Raw genomic sequence first — 16651 nt, 5'->3', positions numbered from 1 at the left:
TGCATTCATGGCAGCTTGTAATACACTACATGATCATAATACCCGCGGCAATATAGTGGACAGTCAGGCGGCACTTCTCTCACTGAATGCCTACACAACTTCATCTTCACTAGTTAGGCAATGTAGGAATTCTCTGTCAAGGCTAGGTCGTCTATCTGATATTACTTTGGTTTGGGTACCTGCGCACAGGGACCACTACGGTAATGAACAGGCAAACGAACTAGCCAGAATGGAATCTGCGTTAGATATCTCCAATGCGGTCTCAGTAGCAATTACACTTGGGACTTTTAAAGGTATCATCTTCAGATACTTTCTTACAAAGGCTGAGAATAGATGGCGTAATTTAGACACATGTAGGGTAGCCAAGTTGATGTGGCCATCTTTTAACGAAAAACGCACTATGCAACTGATAACCCGGAATAGAAGGGATATATCTAGGTTGCTGGCGGTATTAACGGGACACTGGACGTTAGGCAAGCATACAAATCGCCTGGGACTCCCATTCAACGACCATTGTCGTAGCTGTAAGGATAGGGCAAAAGAGGAAACGATTTTCCAACTTCTCTGCGAATGGCCAGTCCTATAGATTGACCAACCTTGGTGAGGTAGCCGGGTCTAAACTCAATGACCTACTGAGATATCTTACAGCTACAGCTTTTTGTGAACATTTTAGATACATTGCGACGACACTACTTGATTGTTCGCAATTAGTGAACTACCACGTTAACCAACCAACCTATTATTTTATACCCAATTCTTATAGTGCCAAGCAGACTCAATAGACATACGGCATATCAGAGTTAGATCATTAAGTATGTCACATTAAACGTCATAAAATGTTTTGGGTTTTGAGTTGTCATTTTATTTTAAGAGCTCTTTCTGCCAAATATCAATATTTATTTTATCAATTTAGTTGGAACGAAATGAGAAAATAAATATTGATCGTTGCAACACAATTCTACAACAATTCTAGTGGGAGTAACGTAGTCAATTTAACATTAACTCTTTTAAATTTGTAAAAAAGCTGACTGCAATTATCCAGATACAAACATTTTACTTAAACTAATCAATCAGACTAACAATTATTTTAAGCGCCACATTTTACGATATAGGGCAACCTACAATGGGGACCCTTATTTAATTTAGACTTTGAATGTAAAGAACAACAACGATAATAATAACATGATGTTCCTTTCTCTATTGATCGCTCAGCACGTTCAGTCTCATAATTTTGTTGTTCTGTCATTTTCATTAAACTTTAGTGGTGAATGCGTGTGTGGTGTGCGTTTGTACGAGAGTGTGTATGCAAGTGCAGCAGCAACAACAACAGCAAAAGCACTTATAATGCTTTGAGTATGATTAAGTGCAGATTACTTGACATTTGACACTTGAGGCTTTTTCATTTACCACATCATTGATGTAGTTGTAGTTTTAGTTGCTGTTTTTAATTTTTTTTTTTTTTTGCTGCAGTCTTCTTCCTTCCTTTCTTTCCTCTGTTTTTGCCTGTTGTTATTTTGTTAAGCTGTTTAAGTTGTGTTGTGAACACACTCTTTACATGATTTTCATTTAATCGTTTAGCGTTAAAGTCACAATCACAAAAGAATGTAATGACATGTAATGTGGTGGCTGAGTAGTATGACAAAGCATAAGAAGGGTAATGTGATTGCAAAAAAAAAACAAACTCAAGAACAGCAATTGCTTCATTGCACCCCAAACAACTTTATTTTTTGATCCCCTTCTTTATTGCATTGGGATCACAATTTCTTATTTTGTGTGTGTCAGTCTTGTGTTGCTTTTTTCCATTCTGGACTTTATAAATAGTCTGGTTATGGAAAGGTTATGGAAAATATGTATAAATAAGAAGAAGGAGAAAATGTATGTACTATGTAGTACATTTAAAGAGAAAAACAAAACCAAACAAGAATTACTGAAACGTACTATTTTAAGACTCAAAGAATTTCTATATTTAAATGCGATTTACGATTGATCAGACATATCAAATGTTTTAAATAAATGTTTAATTACAAAGATTATGGTGGCCAGACAATTTAAAGGAATGAATTCATTGGTTTGTTGTATTTGGAGAAAATTTTGAAGAAAATTAGCATCAAAATACTTTTTAAAAAGTTTGTAATCGTGGTTTTTTGCTTATATCTCAGTCAACTGATGGCCGATTTTCCCAACCGAACATATCAATCATGTTTGTATGTAAGTTATTTGGAGGCTTCGGATATCGACTCCGATGTCTGTAACGATCCAGAATATATATACTTTATAGGGTCACAAATGAAAAATATAGAAATTACAAACGGAATTTGAATTTGGGCTTTACATGGGAGCTATTATTAATACATAGTTATATCGACTCAGAAAGTGATTCTGAGTCGTTTAAGATAGGTGTGAAAAAAGATTGCACAAATCAATGCACAAACGCCTTGTTCGAGAGCTCGGGCTATCTAATCCCTGCCATCCATAGCTACCTAATCAACTAACAAGCCCAGGACAATTATCAGAGCTGCAACATCAGGCCTGGTAAACCAGTCCAATGTACGGTCTCTGACTTCAAAAGTTCCTGGCCGATAAAAGTCAAAGTGTGGTTACTATAACACCCACTTCAGACCTCGACCGAGAACCAAGCCCAACGACCAGTACATCACCAGTACAATTATTATCTGCTACTTTCAATGGTTCTGTTGTACTCAGCAACAGCACTTAGAAGATGCATTTGGTGTTCCGAAGTCTGCCACTAGCTCAAACATCAGTACTTTAACCACCCTCTTTCCTGACGAGAATTTTTTTTTTTTTTAATTCGCAGCTGACTAAAGTCTTATGTAGAACCACGGGGATCGCTGGAAGAAGATTTTCCCGCGATTTTGGGTTTAAACCAGTTTGTTCAGCACTTTTCCAATTCCTAAAAAGGGAGTGGCTAACAACCCTGAAAATTATCGCCCAATAGCAATTTGTTCTGAACTTTCCAAAGTTATGAAGAGTATGATTAATTACCATCTTGTGAAATATTTAGAGTCCAACAAACTAGTCAGCGTCCAGCCATTTGTCAGCGACCAGCAATATGGCTTTCGTAGAGCACGCTCTACTGGAGACTTGCTAACCTTCCTATCGAAAAATGGTGTCGCTCCAATCACCGTTTTGCCGAAAGTAAAGTGGTGGCTCTAGACATTTCTAAGGCGTTTGATAAGAGTTTGAAACGAGTTTAAGATTAATTCAGGGGTACCGCAAGGCTCCGTTCTTTCTACTACTGCATTTCTTATCTTTCTAAACGGTAGAAAGTCGTCAAACTTCAAACCCTATCTATTCTTTTGCAAATGACAGCAACATTTACCATTCATATTCATTTAATTATATATCAGGCTTGCTGGTGATAAGGCAAAACATGAATGATTCCCTTAATCGGGACCTTGTAATAATCGTTGAATGGTAGAAGGTCGTCAAACTTCCAACCCTATGTATGCTTTTGCAAATGACAGCAACATTTACCAGTCATATTCATTCAATTATAGACCAGGCCTGCTGGAGATTGGGCAATAAGGCAAAACATGAATGATACCCTTAATCGGGACCTTGTGACAATCTCTGAATTGTGTTGTTCGAACAGAGTCCACTTGCACGCAAGACTCAATGTTGTATGTTAACACAGAAGCGCACGGAACATCGTCGCAATATTGGTTGTGTTTCAATGTTCTACCGATACTACAATGGAATGTGCTCTGCAGAAATTATGAAATGTTCTTCGTCAAGGGCTCATCCATTAGTAATCGATTTGACAGTGGATCGCACAACGCATTACAGGGAAAATTCGTTCTTTAGCTTCCTGCTGCAGTCTTTCAATATAGGACAATTCAAATCAAATGTCCACAAACACTAATGATTGTTAGGAAACCTAGAACAGGACAAACAAAAGGATGATGGGTTAAACAAAAGGTGAATGTGACTCAATCAAACATTTCTGTGCGGGAAATGGAATGTTCGAAAACTAAAAATATACTCCGTGTAAAAAGAAGGTAACTAGCTAGACAATCTGGGTGAATAAGTCAGTTCTATAAGTCGATTGCTCGAACAAAGTCGAAAAATCTACTTTTTTTTAATATTTTTAAGTAAACAAAATTTAAATTGTTTTTCGAATTTTTTTTTAAAAAATTGTTTTTCAAATTTTTTTTAAAAAAATTTTTTTTTTAATTTTTTTATAACAAAGTTTTTTTTAAATTTTTTTCAAAAAATAATTTATGACAAAAAGAATTTGTTGATGAAACAAAAATTCGGGTTAAACAATATTTTTCCCGATTTGTAGGTATTTGTTAATGACTTAGTAATCCAGATATAGATCAAAAATGGGCCAAAAATCTAGGTTTTCCCGGTTTTTTCCTGATATCTCAGCCACTTGTGGGCCCATTTTGTCGATTTTAAACAGCAACCGAGCCGGACAAATTCCCGACATATTTATGTATGAATCATTTATGTAAGTTAGTTGATTTCAACATACATATCGACTTCGCTATCTATAACGTTCCAGAATATATATACTTTGTGGGGTTGCAAATGAAAAATGTAGAAATTACAAATGGAATGCCAAACTTATATATACCATTGCCACTTATGTTGAAGGGTATAAAAAGCGTTTTTCTCATCAATAAATCTGGCAAACTATATTTCGCATTAAAATACTATCAATAGAGTTTTAATAATTAGCAGAAATCGAAAGTCGATATGTCGACTATTAAAAAATCGAAAAAAGTCGACATTTTGATTCAACTATAAAACCATACAACTGATATAGTTAATGGTAATTTATATAGAGAAGAAAAGTTAATAAAATGTTAGACCACAGGTCCATTTTTGTTCCATTTATAGGCTGATTTTGAAAATTTTCAATACCTAATCGACTCCGCTATTTATAATGATCCAATAGAAGAAATATTGTTTGGAATTCTAAACAAATGGTTACGGTTCCTGTTCCGCCAACATTTATTTAATTCTTTTCCATCACTGCATTGTTTTGGAATTTTATTGGTTTGCATACAATTACCGATTATCAATAGTATTAAATGTTGTAATTTATTGTGTTTATTGTTAATATTAATTTATATACTACATACTTGTACACATTTTTTTGTATTAATAAAATATTTCATTCGCTGTAGTATTGAAATTTATAGCATTTTTATGCAAAACAAAGAAAATAAATGAAATAAATAAATGATTGAAATAATTGTTCGCACATTAGAATTAGCAGTAAATTAGTAAATGACATACAAAAAAGTACCTGCTGTATTTGCTGCAGATTTTATCGGGGAACACACCTCGAATTGAATATTTATTGGCTAATTACGTGTTATTTAATATTCGTTTTGAGCATTTCGAGAATTATTAAAATTAATTGTTTTCACTTGTGCAATTAATTATTAATATGGTGGCGTTTTGACAAAATACAATTAGCAAAAGGTTGGTACTTTGCTTAATTGAACTTTTGCGGACCTTTGGATTATATTAATTTGTTATTAACAATGGAATTGATTACATAGTTGCAGCTTATTGTTGCAGTTTCATTTTTAATTATTCTCATTAGAATCATTCATTTGTACTAATTCGTATTAAGATATGAATAGTGTTTATTGTTTACATTGCGATTTCAGTCACCACCTTAAAATTAAATTTAGTTCATTACAATTTAATGATGCCAAAATGTTTTTTCTAATACCAGAACAAAGCACAAAAATGGACCTGTGGTCTCAGATCTTATAGACGTTTTGTTAACTTTTCTTTTTTATATAATTAACCATTAACTATATCAGTTGTAGGGTTTTATAATTGAAACAAAAAGGCTTCTTTTTCGATGTTTTAATAGTCGACATATCGACTTTTTAAAATTTTTAAATAGTCGATTTTTCTACTTCTTCCAATTATTAAAACACTACTGTTTTCGTCTTTTTATAGTATTTTAATGTAAAATATAGTTTCCCAGATTTATTAATGAGAAAAACGTTAATTTTTATTTTTATTAAAAGTAATAAGTCGATTTCTCGACTTTTTTGGGATAACATAATCAATTGTACGATTTCGACTTTGTTCAAGCAATAGAATTTTAGAACCCAGGTATTAAAACTTTCATTAATGTTATAAACCCTATGTTAGCTTTTACTCGGTCCTACATCCCGCCCAAAAATGTTTGATTGGGTCAGCTTCTCCTTTTTGGTTTTGAGTTCATCCACTAACTCTTTTGTTTTACCCGTTCAAGTTTTCCTCCCAATCATTAGGTCCTGGTTGAACTATCTTACCGCTTTAGAGTCACATTTCCTGATCCCAAATATCGCCATAAAAATGTTAGCATAATTTCTGTTTGAATTTGTCTGTACTTTTCTCTCCTTTGCGAACTAAGAAACTAGCTGGTTTAATGAGATTTGATTAGATTTAAGGGCCCCTAAACACTACAACCAGAGAGGATTTTTATTTGGAGATATTTTGTTCACCATAACAAATTAAGTTCTCTAGTAAAGACTAAAATCCTGTTTAGTGAGTGGCTAAAGATGTTGAGCCAGTACTGAGAAACCTTTTTTAAATTAACCCTAAAGGGCAATCACGAATTACATGCTCTGAGGGGTTTCGTAATGCCTTATAGAGCGAGATTTTAATATACAGTTGTGGCTCCCCAGTTGCGAGCAAACTCCAACTCAACTCAGGAACCTACTCCTCAACCAATATATTACGCATATTTAGAAGACTGAAATTTTCGCTTGAAATATTGAGAGATAATTTCACACGAGATTGGGAAATGTAAACATAAATACCGGCACCAATTTCGTCATTAATTTGTTTGGATCCATAGTTAGTCTGCTCTAGTACCTGAAACGTATCAAAACTGGTAGCCTACATTCTGGTACCCTGGTATACGAGACATTCTAATTATTTTGAGAATACGATGTGCATATCCAAGTTACCGGCTAAAATGACTACTATCCCCAGTAAATGTAGAACAGATTTCCAAGCCTTGTCCTTTACCAAGATATAAAAACGTGGAATGTGAATGTTCTGCTAGTCCCAGTGATGGATATACAAATGAGGCGATAAACCTCATGCAGTAAAGGCCTGTGACCTGTTTCAACTTCTGCCACCACACCAAAGCATCATAGATCATCATATAGCTTTTATAATGATATTAAATGATCAGTATATAATTTAAGGCTTTAGACCTCACGACCTACTAAAATCGTTGGCAGGCATAAAGATGTCCTTTCTAATAGTGTTAGACACATGACTATTTCATCTGAGGGTATTGCAAAGACTAAATCCAAGGTATTTAACCTCGATATTCAATGATCGAACCGATCAAAATGGCACAAGTCGGTTTGATTGTTAGCCCCCTTTCCTAGCACCAGTTGAAAGTTAGACCTGCTGCATCTCTTCCGCTATATGTGTATTTTGGATCCTTATAGATAGCGGAGTCGATTAAGCCATATCCGTCTGTCTGTCTGTTGAAATCAACTTTCCGAAGCCCCCAAATAACTTACATACACGATTCATACATCAATATCTCGGGAATTCTTCTGGCTCGGTTGGCTCGGTTGTTATTTAAAATAGCAAGGAAAATATATAAGGAAAAAACCAGGACAACCTCGATTTTTTAGACAATATGGATATCTAATGATAGATATTTCAACGAGTTGGACCTACAATGGATCAAAATCGGAAAAAATATTTTTAACCCGAATTTTTTTTCACAAAAAGTATTTTTTTTTTGATAAATATTAAAAAATAAATTTAAATTTAAAAAATCATCAAAATTATTTTTTTTCGCTAAATATTAAAAAAAAAATTTAATTTAAAAAAAACAATTCGAAAAACTTTTTTTTCCAAAAAATTAAAAAAAAAAAAATTTTTTACCTATAAATATTTAAGATTTTTATTTTGAAGTATAATTTGGTGAAGGATATAAAAGATTGGGCACAGCCGAATATAGCTATCTTACTTGTTTTATTTTATTTTGATCCCGGTTGAATTTTTACCATCTCCGATTTTATTCTTAGTTGCGTATATATCTATATTATAGAACGTATAAACCAAACCCATATCGTATATGGTTCATATTTTATAGGCCTCTGAAGTTGGTCATCACGGACTTTTTGTGAGAAATTAGCAATGTCAGGGATTGAATAACTTTGAACCTTTTGAAAGGCTTCAGTTTTATCTTTACAAATAATCTATAAAAACTACACATCTTAAATATATCAAAAATGTCCTTCAAAATCGTCCTTTATCCTTCCATATCTCGAAAACGGATCTTTTTTATTTTCTTAATTTTTTTTTTATATAAAATAGACAACTTGACAAATTGAGATTCCAATTGGTTCAAAAGTTATGGTAGTTTATCTATAACAACTTACACAATTTACAGTCTATTTACAGTCTAGTCAAATAAGGGCTTCGTCTTGAACTTGGTTCAGGACCATTCCAAAATTGTGAAGTTAAATTCCCATATTTTCAGTGAATGTAGTTAATTTTTTCATGATTTGGTGCATGCATTGCCGGTTTAGGTGTAAAAAACAATAATTATGATACGATTTTATTGAAAAACTAATTAAAAATAACTAATAAAAAATATTTCGAATAGATTGGGCGACTAAAAGTTATTAATACCTTTATTTAAAAAAAAAAAAGATGACACACAAAATTGCACGTGCTAAAATTATGACATCACTCACAAAATAGCTGACAGAACAAACTCTAAAAGTCAGAATGGATTTCGACCTTCAAGAGAAATGTTAACAAATCTGTAACTAAAGTCAGTTATATATAAAAAAAATTATAATTACTTTTTGTGATAATTGGTGGTTTGTAATGGATGCCTTGAGGCACTCTTGCGGGTTAGGGGGTTAAGCTATTTTTAATAAGAATGTCTTAAATTCTCAGCAATTAATGTTTTTGCAATAAAGCTTACCTCAGTTTTCAGTGTTAATTAACAGCAATCCTGAAATTAACGAAAAAATATTATTAATATTATTACAGATAAGCTTACTACATATTACATAATACCTTAGGGAATTTATAATACAGAAAATCTCGCATTATTTCAATTTAAATGGATTTATAATGTAATTTTATACACCTTAATATAACAATGTCTCTCTCTCATTCACATACATTCTTATTCATATTAAATTGTACTAGATCTGAACAAAACAGTTAACAACAGTTTTCCAAAACCACTCTGGCAAATTTGAACAATAATAATTTCTATTATTAACCGCTATATTTTCATTCTATAGAGAATTGTTTCCCTCCCTTGGAGGAATTATTATATCATTTGTAATAATGATATTTATATATATTTTTTTTTTGCATTTTTTTCGCAGTTTTTCTGGTAACAATATTATCAATTTCATTCAACAGCAGTATAGTTGCCGCTGTGCTCTGCGGTACGCTGCCGTTGAAATGAAAACAATGAACCAAAAAAGTATTTTCCTTTTTGTTGTTGTTGTTGTTGTTGTTGTCAGTGTTGATTTTTTTCCAACACACTTAAATAATATATAAAATTTTGTTGCAAGGAATTTGTAAAACGAAAATTATATAAAAAATAGTAGAAAATCCTGTCTGACAGCATTTCAAATAAAAAAAAAGTGAAAAAAAAATAAATAAAAAATTTTAGAAAATAATAAAAATAATATCAAATACAATATAAGTGATGCTATGCTAGGAGTAGAGAAGGAGAGAGTGTATATACACATTAGACTGCCCCGAAATTTTATAAAGGACAATATTTTTTAAACTATTGGCTGTAACTCCTCCTAACACCATTTATTCACTACCTCTATTAAAAGGTGTTGAACAAACACTATCCTAAACCATCCTGGAAACCCAATACCCTAGCAAGGACATCGAAAGCCTTGACGACAATGTATGTCCATTGGAATGTACGCAATGGAATATTAGACCCCGGAATTCCAATATATAAAGGCTCAAATTGCATGCTATTCGAGAAAGTTTTAAGGAGAATGGCAATCCTGATAACAGGAGAGCTAGGAACGACTGCAACTCCCAGGCCTTTCGTAACGAGAAACTTTGGTTTCTCAATTCCATACCACATGGAATTAATAGATGGATCTTCACTTGACACAACAAGTCTCTCTGTCTATACGGACGGCTCTAGAAGGAGAGATCGAGTTGGCGGAGGTGTCTACCTTCAGGAATAAGGAATTAGATTATTTTTGAGAATTCCAAAAAAATTAGCGGCTAACTGGCTCAGTTATAACAAGATATCGTATAAATACTGATAGCCACCATAGACTTCCTATGCGGTATTCCGTTATCTAAATACATGCTTTTACTATGTGATCGCTCGGACAAGATGGAGGTGCGAACCCACCTGCTTGATTACCAGAATGATATGGCCTCGACTAAACCGAAAGCGGACAATATATCTTCTTGGCCTAACACTAACAAAATTAATTATTGCAGTGAGGTTGATAACCGGACACTGCAAATTTGGCAACCATGCAAGGAGGCTTGACTTCTGTAGAAGCTGTCAAAATGAATAGGAGAATGATACCATTTTTCATTTTCTTTGTCACTGCCAGGCATTAGGAGATCTACGCATCCAGGACATCATTCCTTCAATAGACTTTCGGAACTCTCGGACATGAAATCTCCTCGGAGTGACCTAGAATCCCTCAAATAACTGGAGTACACAAATCTCCTTATTTCTCCACATCTGACATGTTCCTCTATATTTCTTCTCAACTTTTACTCTATCTAACTTTCTCTCCTCTTTTCATCTCTATCTGGCCCTCTTTTTATCCCTATTTTCAGGTAAAAGGTACCTACTAAACTGAGGGCGGAAAATATATCTTCTTGGCCTAACCCGACACTGCAAATTTTCTAACCATACAAGGAGGCTTGGCTGCCCTATAATGACTTCTGTAGAAGCTGTCAGAATGAAGAGGAGAATGAGACCATTTTTCATTTCCTTTGTCACTGCCCGGCATTAGGATATCTTCGCATCTAGGACATCGTTCCTTCAATAGACATTCTGAACTCTTGGACATGAATTATAATGCATCAACGTCTTGCGAATAGCGAATAGCCATTTACGGAAATCTCCTCGGGATGACCTAGAATCCGTCAAATGACTGGAGTACACAAATCTCCTTATTGTTCCTCATCTGACATGTTCCTCTATATTTCTTCTCAAATTTTACTCTATCTGAGTTTGCTCTCCTCTTTTCATCTCTATCTGGCCCTCTTTATTTCTCTATTATCAGGTAACCTACTGTATGGACCCAAGTGAGCTGTTTCTTTCCTGCTTCTACAAGGCGGCTGCCTGATAACCTAACCTATAAATAGCGGAAGAATTTATATGCAAATGTATATTTTTGGTCGATCGTCCAAATACAATGTATATTGATTTTGTCATACCGAAATATTAGTCGTAGAACCAAAAAATATAAATATTCTAGGTTCTCCAAAAATTCTAAGACGATCTAGCTATGTCCGTCCGTCTGTCTGTGTGTTGAAAACACGATAGGGTCCAAAGAGGATAGGACTGACATTTTTCATAAATACCGTTGATAAGCCCTGGAATATTGTTTGAGCTGTCATAAATATGTTTATTATAAGGCAATCCTGATAAAATTTAGCACAAATTAGTTGTAAGTACTCTGAAATTATACTGTAAAGTATATAGGAAAACATTTGTCCCTAGTCCCCATACATTCATAACAGTCTTAAAATAATTTATATTTAATGTATCTTGTATATTAACCTAAATCGTTCTATCAATTTTCTACCCCTGTATCAGAAAAATATTGATTCGGCATAGCCAAATATAACAGTATTTTACTTGTTTAAATTTGTAGATCATATTTTGATTTTTAAGAAGATTTTTTAGGTGCATATTTCAAAAGACAAAATTTTTAATATTTGAAATTTTTCATAAAAGTACAACGAAATATTATTTACATATTTAAAGGCATAGTTTGATTAAAATTTAGCTTCAAACAATTTTAAAAATAATTTGTAGCAGTCTAATACACATAGATCTGTAATCATACATATAAATACAAATAAAACGAAATGAGCTTATATCCTATAAAATGTTTATTTCTTGCAGAGAAGGAAAATTTAAATCTTAAAAAAAATGGTGAAATCTAGTCAAATCAGATTTTTGCAATCAAATAAAATACTTATTATATAGGACTAGAAACAGCTGAAAAGTGTGTTTATTTTTTTTAATAAAAAATTCAACAATTTTGTTTTTAATTGATTCTTTTCTCCTAACACTTAGGAGGTGTCTGGAATAACAATTGGGAAGTGTTTGATGTCGTAGAAATCGTCATCAAAAGTGATTAAATTGTTTTCGACCACAGTTGATCGAACACTCTAAACGAATACTCATTCAAAAGAGCGACTGCAAAATTACACGATTATTATGGGAAAAGTTGCTTTGAAGAAAATAATCTGCAGGAGTTAATCGAGGAAAATATTTATGAAATAATGTATTTTCAAACATATGTATATTAAACAAACTCGCACTCTTCCTTAGCAAACTCTGGCACCACAAAGAACGTCGAACACCTCTGCTGGCCAAACAATCAGTCCGTTCGTTCCCGTTGTATTTTGAAATATTCCGGGAATAAATAAGTGCCAATCCAAGTTAACGACTTAAATCTCGGCTATCTCTCGCAATCAAATTACATAGTTGGAAGCCTCGACTTTTAGCAAGATGTGCAAAGATGGAATGAGCAAAACATCAAATGTTGGACATGTTCTCATTGCCCCAGTCATAGATATCCGAATAAAACGTTAAATCTCATTCAGTGAAGTACTAACAGTGATACAAGTTCTGCTATCACAGCAAGTACATTAACATCAAACACTCTGAATCATATAACCACATTTGAGTATAATACCTCATTTTCGAGCATTCACAAATATCAGCTGATAGAATTCAAACAAATTCAATTTCATACCAATGAGTTGGAGTCCACTAAGGGAGGATAACTGTATTCGAATCAAAATAAATAAGGAGTCAAAACGTTTGAAAATATTTACAATTCCGTTCTATATAACAATATCCCCACTAGTGTGTCCCAAAAAAAGTTTTTTTTTCTTATTTTCATGGGTGCTCAAGCATAATTTGAAAGCTTATAGGGTAGAGTATTTTTGAGATTTTTTTCAGATTTTTCGGAAGTGGTTTAGAGGTCGCTCAAGTCGAGTTTTTGCCAAAAATCGGGTTTGTTGGCCTTTTTTGAGTTTTATTCATAACTTTGTCAAGACCCACGATTTGCATTGCTTTTGAGGAAACAGTTTAAAAGAAAAATGTCCATGCTTTATTTTTGTGTGTAAACATTTTTAGTATTTTTAATGAATTGGCTCATTAAGGTGCACTACATTACAAATTTTCCAAATTTTTCCATAAATTTTGTAATTAAGGCTTTATAACTTTTAAAATTTGTATGAAAATGAAAAAAACTAACAATGCAGTTTGAAAGATCTATTAATTCTTAATAATTTAGAGACAACAAAACCTTATTTACAAAATTTATGGAAAAATTTCGAAAAATTGTAATGTAGGGCACCTTTATGAGCCAATTCATTGCAAAAACAAAAAATGTTTGCACACAAAAATAAAGCATGGACATTTTTCTTTTAAACTGTGTCCTCAAAAGTAGTGAAAATCGTCTTGACAAAGTTATGAAGAAAACTCAAAAAAAGGCCGACAAACCCGATTTTTGGGAAAAACTCGACTTGAGCGACAAAAATACTCTACCCTATAAGCTTTCAAATTATGCTTGAGCCCCAACAATTTTTTTTGGGACACCCTAATCCCCACTATTCGAAATGAATTAAATAATTTAATTATAAATTTTATGTGTCGAAACTAATACGGTTTTGGTAATATTTAATGGACATAGGTGGTTCAATAGAATGAAACACTTTGATCTGGATAAATTCACGACTACAAGTTTAAGATTTTAATACTAATTGAAAATCAAAAGAAATTCAATCTTGAATATTGTTGGAACATATTGGATCATTTAAAAGAAGATTTGAAGTATTATGTTGTTCTTCCATCAAACTAACACTTGATTTTATATGAACGCAGTCGCCTGGAATAAATTCAAATTCTGATCAATTTAGAGTCCTGCAATTATTTCGATACGATTTAAATACAATGTACTTTTTGTATAGATTAAGACAGGCACGGATCCAAGTCATCCATTTGGGGGGGAAATAAATTAAAACTTATTTTATATTATCCTTTTTATACCCTTCACCATGAGTGACAATGGTATATGTATATAAGTTTGTCATTCAAAGTATATATATTCTGGATCTTTATAGCTAACGCAGTCCGTCTGTATGTTGAAATCAACTTTTCTTCGTAGCTCGGTTGCTATTTAAAATCGACAAAATCTGCCCGCAAATGGCAGAGATAGAAGGAAAAAACCGGGACAACCTCGATTGTTGGCCTATTTTTAATCTATATCTGGATTACTAAGTCATTAATATGGACAATATGGATATCTAATGATAGAAATTTCAAAGTCCATTGCACCGATGTATATAAAGCTATAGTTGGACCTACAATGGGTCAAAATCGGGAAATATATAAACTCGAATTTTTTTTCTTATAAAATATTGTTTTGTTATAAATTTTTTTCACTAATAAATTAAAAAAAAAATGGAAAAAATTTTAAATTTTGTTTATCTAAAAATATTTAAAATTTTTATTTTAATGTATAATTTGGTGAAGGTATATAAGATTGGGCATAGCCGAATATAGCTTTCTTACTTGTTTATATTAAAATTTTTCGGATTTTGGGGGGTTTTCCGTTTTTCGCGCCTAGATTAAGATAAGATTATTTGAAGAGGATCCAAGAATTAAAGAAACCTACATTTTGTTATCACTTATCATCGATTCGAAGACAAATTAGGTAATGACAGTGGGACTAAAAGGAACTCTACAAAAATTTTAAAAAAACATTTGGAAATTTAAAATGAATGCTGATTATTTCTCCTAGGATGGGTGAACAAATGCCTGATTACAGCATTATTACAATATCACAATGTTGTTTACATAAAATATATATGCATAGAGGTCAAGTCAGCTGTCAAAAACCTAATATCTTAATCATATGTTGTTATATCAGTGAAAGTGTCATTATTTTTAATATTTATATCACTTAATTTCATCTACTTTCTCCCCTATGTCTTAAATTATTTCAAAATATCTATTATAAATTCTCTATTAGAATATTTTTTTAGCTCAAACTTATTAAATTTCTGTATTTTCAAAAACTGATAACATATTTCCAATATCAAAATTATAGTTCAAACAGATAGTTGAATTTTCCATCCCTGTTATAAACATTGTCGTACATAGTACAATGTGCATCCAGCCGACGAATACGAGAGTTGATGCCAACATTAGTGTCAGTTGTCTGCCTTAAATACAAAAATGGGTAAAATCACTCCATCCCAGGGGGGGGAGTAAAACAAAATATAATTTTTTTCATTGCTCCTCTTTTATGGTATTTTGTTGTTGTATTATGCACAACTGCATTATTTAGTTGCAATTTATTGTCGTTGTAGTTGTTTTTTCATCATGTTGTTATTGTTATTGTGGATTTTTTATTTTTATTTTTTTTTATTCTGGTAATTTTACGTAAAGTTACATTTAATGCCCATAATAATATACGTTTAAAATTAAGAATGGTGGAACAGTGGTTGAAAGACATGCTGTGACAGATGTTTTCAAAAATTTATTATTTTGAAAATACATGAGAGCCATTTTATTATTTTATTTAAAATGCATATTAAATGGTAATTTTTCTACACTAGCTGGCAATTGCGTGTGGATTTTAATTACAAAGACAGTAAGTAGCATAAATTATATGGAGCGTATTTTTATATTCAGAATAATTTCATAAATTTGAACAGAATTTGAAAATTTTAAAAATGTCTTTAATTTGGCGAAATATAGTTTTTTGAAAAACTATATTTCGCCATTTCAGTTTTAAACAAGTAAGAGTGTTATACTCGGCTGTGCCGAATCTTGTATACCCACCATCAATAAGTGACAATAAAATATTTTTCAAATATAGGGGGTCAATTATAGACCGACAACTTGATATAAAACTTGTTTATGTTCAATTTCATCATGATATTAATTACACTGTCGAACAGCATTTTTGGAACAGACTAACGACCCTATAATTCTGAAAGTGCATGTTGAGTAGATCATTTTTGTAGAATAAACTTATAGTCCAGCTGGTCTGAATTTTGTTTACAGTGGGTCAAAGTTATAATTTTTTGATCGAAGGTAGCATTATACTAACTGAAAAAAATGTTGTAAGTTAATATCTGAGAGAATTCTTATTATCAGAGTTATATTGTGGAGTTTTATGTGGATCATTTTTGTGGAAGATCTTAATCCCCTATCTCCTCTTTTTAGGGGTCAATTTGACCCCTATTTGAGAAAATCGAAAAAAGTTCTTTCAAAAAAGACATTTAAGGATTAAAAAATTCTACGATATTTTTTGCCGTAAAATTTCATTATGGGTCACCAAAGACACAAAAGTTGTAAATAGAACCCTTTACGCTTAATCATCAAAATTACACGCCATATCGGGTCTCACATTTT

At 32.4% G+C, this 16651-nt stretch overlaps 1 protein-coding gene across 3 annotated transcripts in view; it reads right to left on the bottom strand.

Moving 5' to 3' along the window:
• Sulf1 (Extracellular sulfatase Sulf1) overlaps nt 1–16651 on the bottom strand; it is a 246244-nt gene that overhangs the window by 191854 nt on the left and 37739 nt on the right. For all 3 annotated transcript variants that reach the window (XM_065509627.1, XM_065509611.1, XM_065509634.1), the window contains exon 2: nt 8948–8977. The gene's annotated coding sequence lies outside the window, so the exon portion shown is untranslated. The remainder of the gene's footprint in view (nt 1–8947; nt 8978–16651) is intronic.

The sequence above is a fragment of the Calliphora vicina genome, chromosome 1 (genome assembly GCF_958450345.1).
Source record: "Calliphora vicina chromosome 1, idCalVici1.1, whole genome shotgun sequence".
Lineage (NCBI taxonomy): Eukaryota > Metazoa > Arthropoda > Insecta > Diptera > Calliphoridae > Calliphora > Calliphora vicina.
Note: the sequence above shows the minus strand (reverse complement) of the source record. Positions and strands in the feature narration are given on the sequence as shown.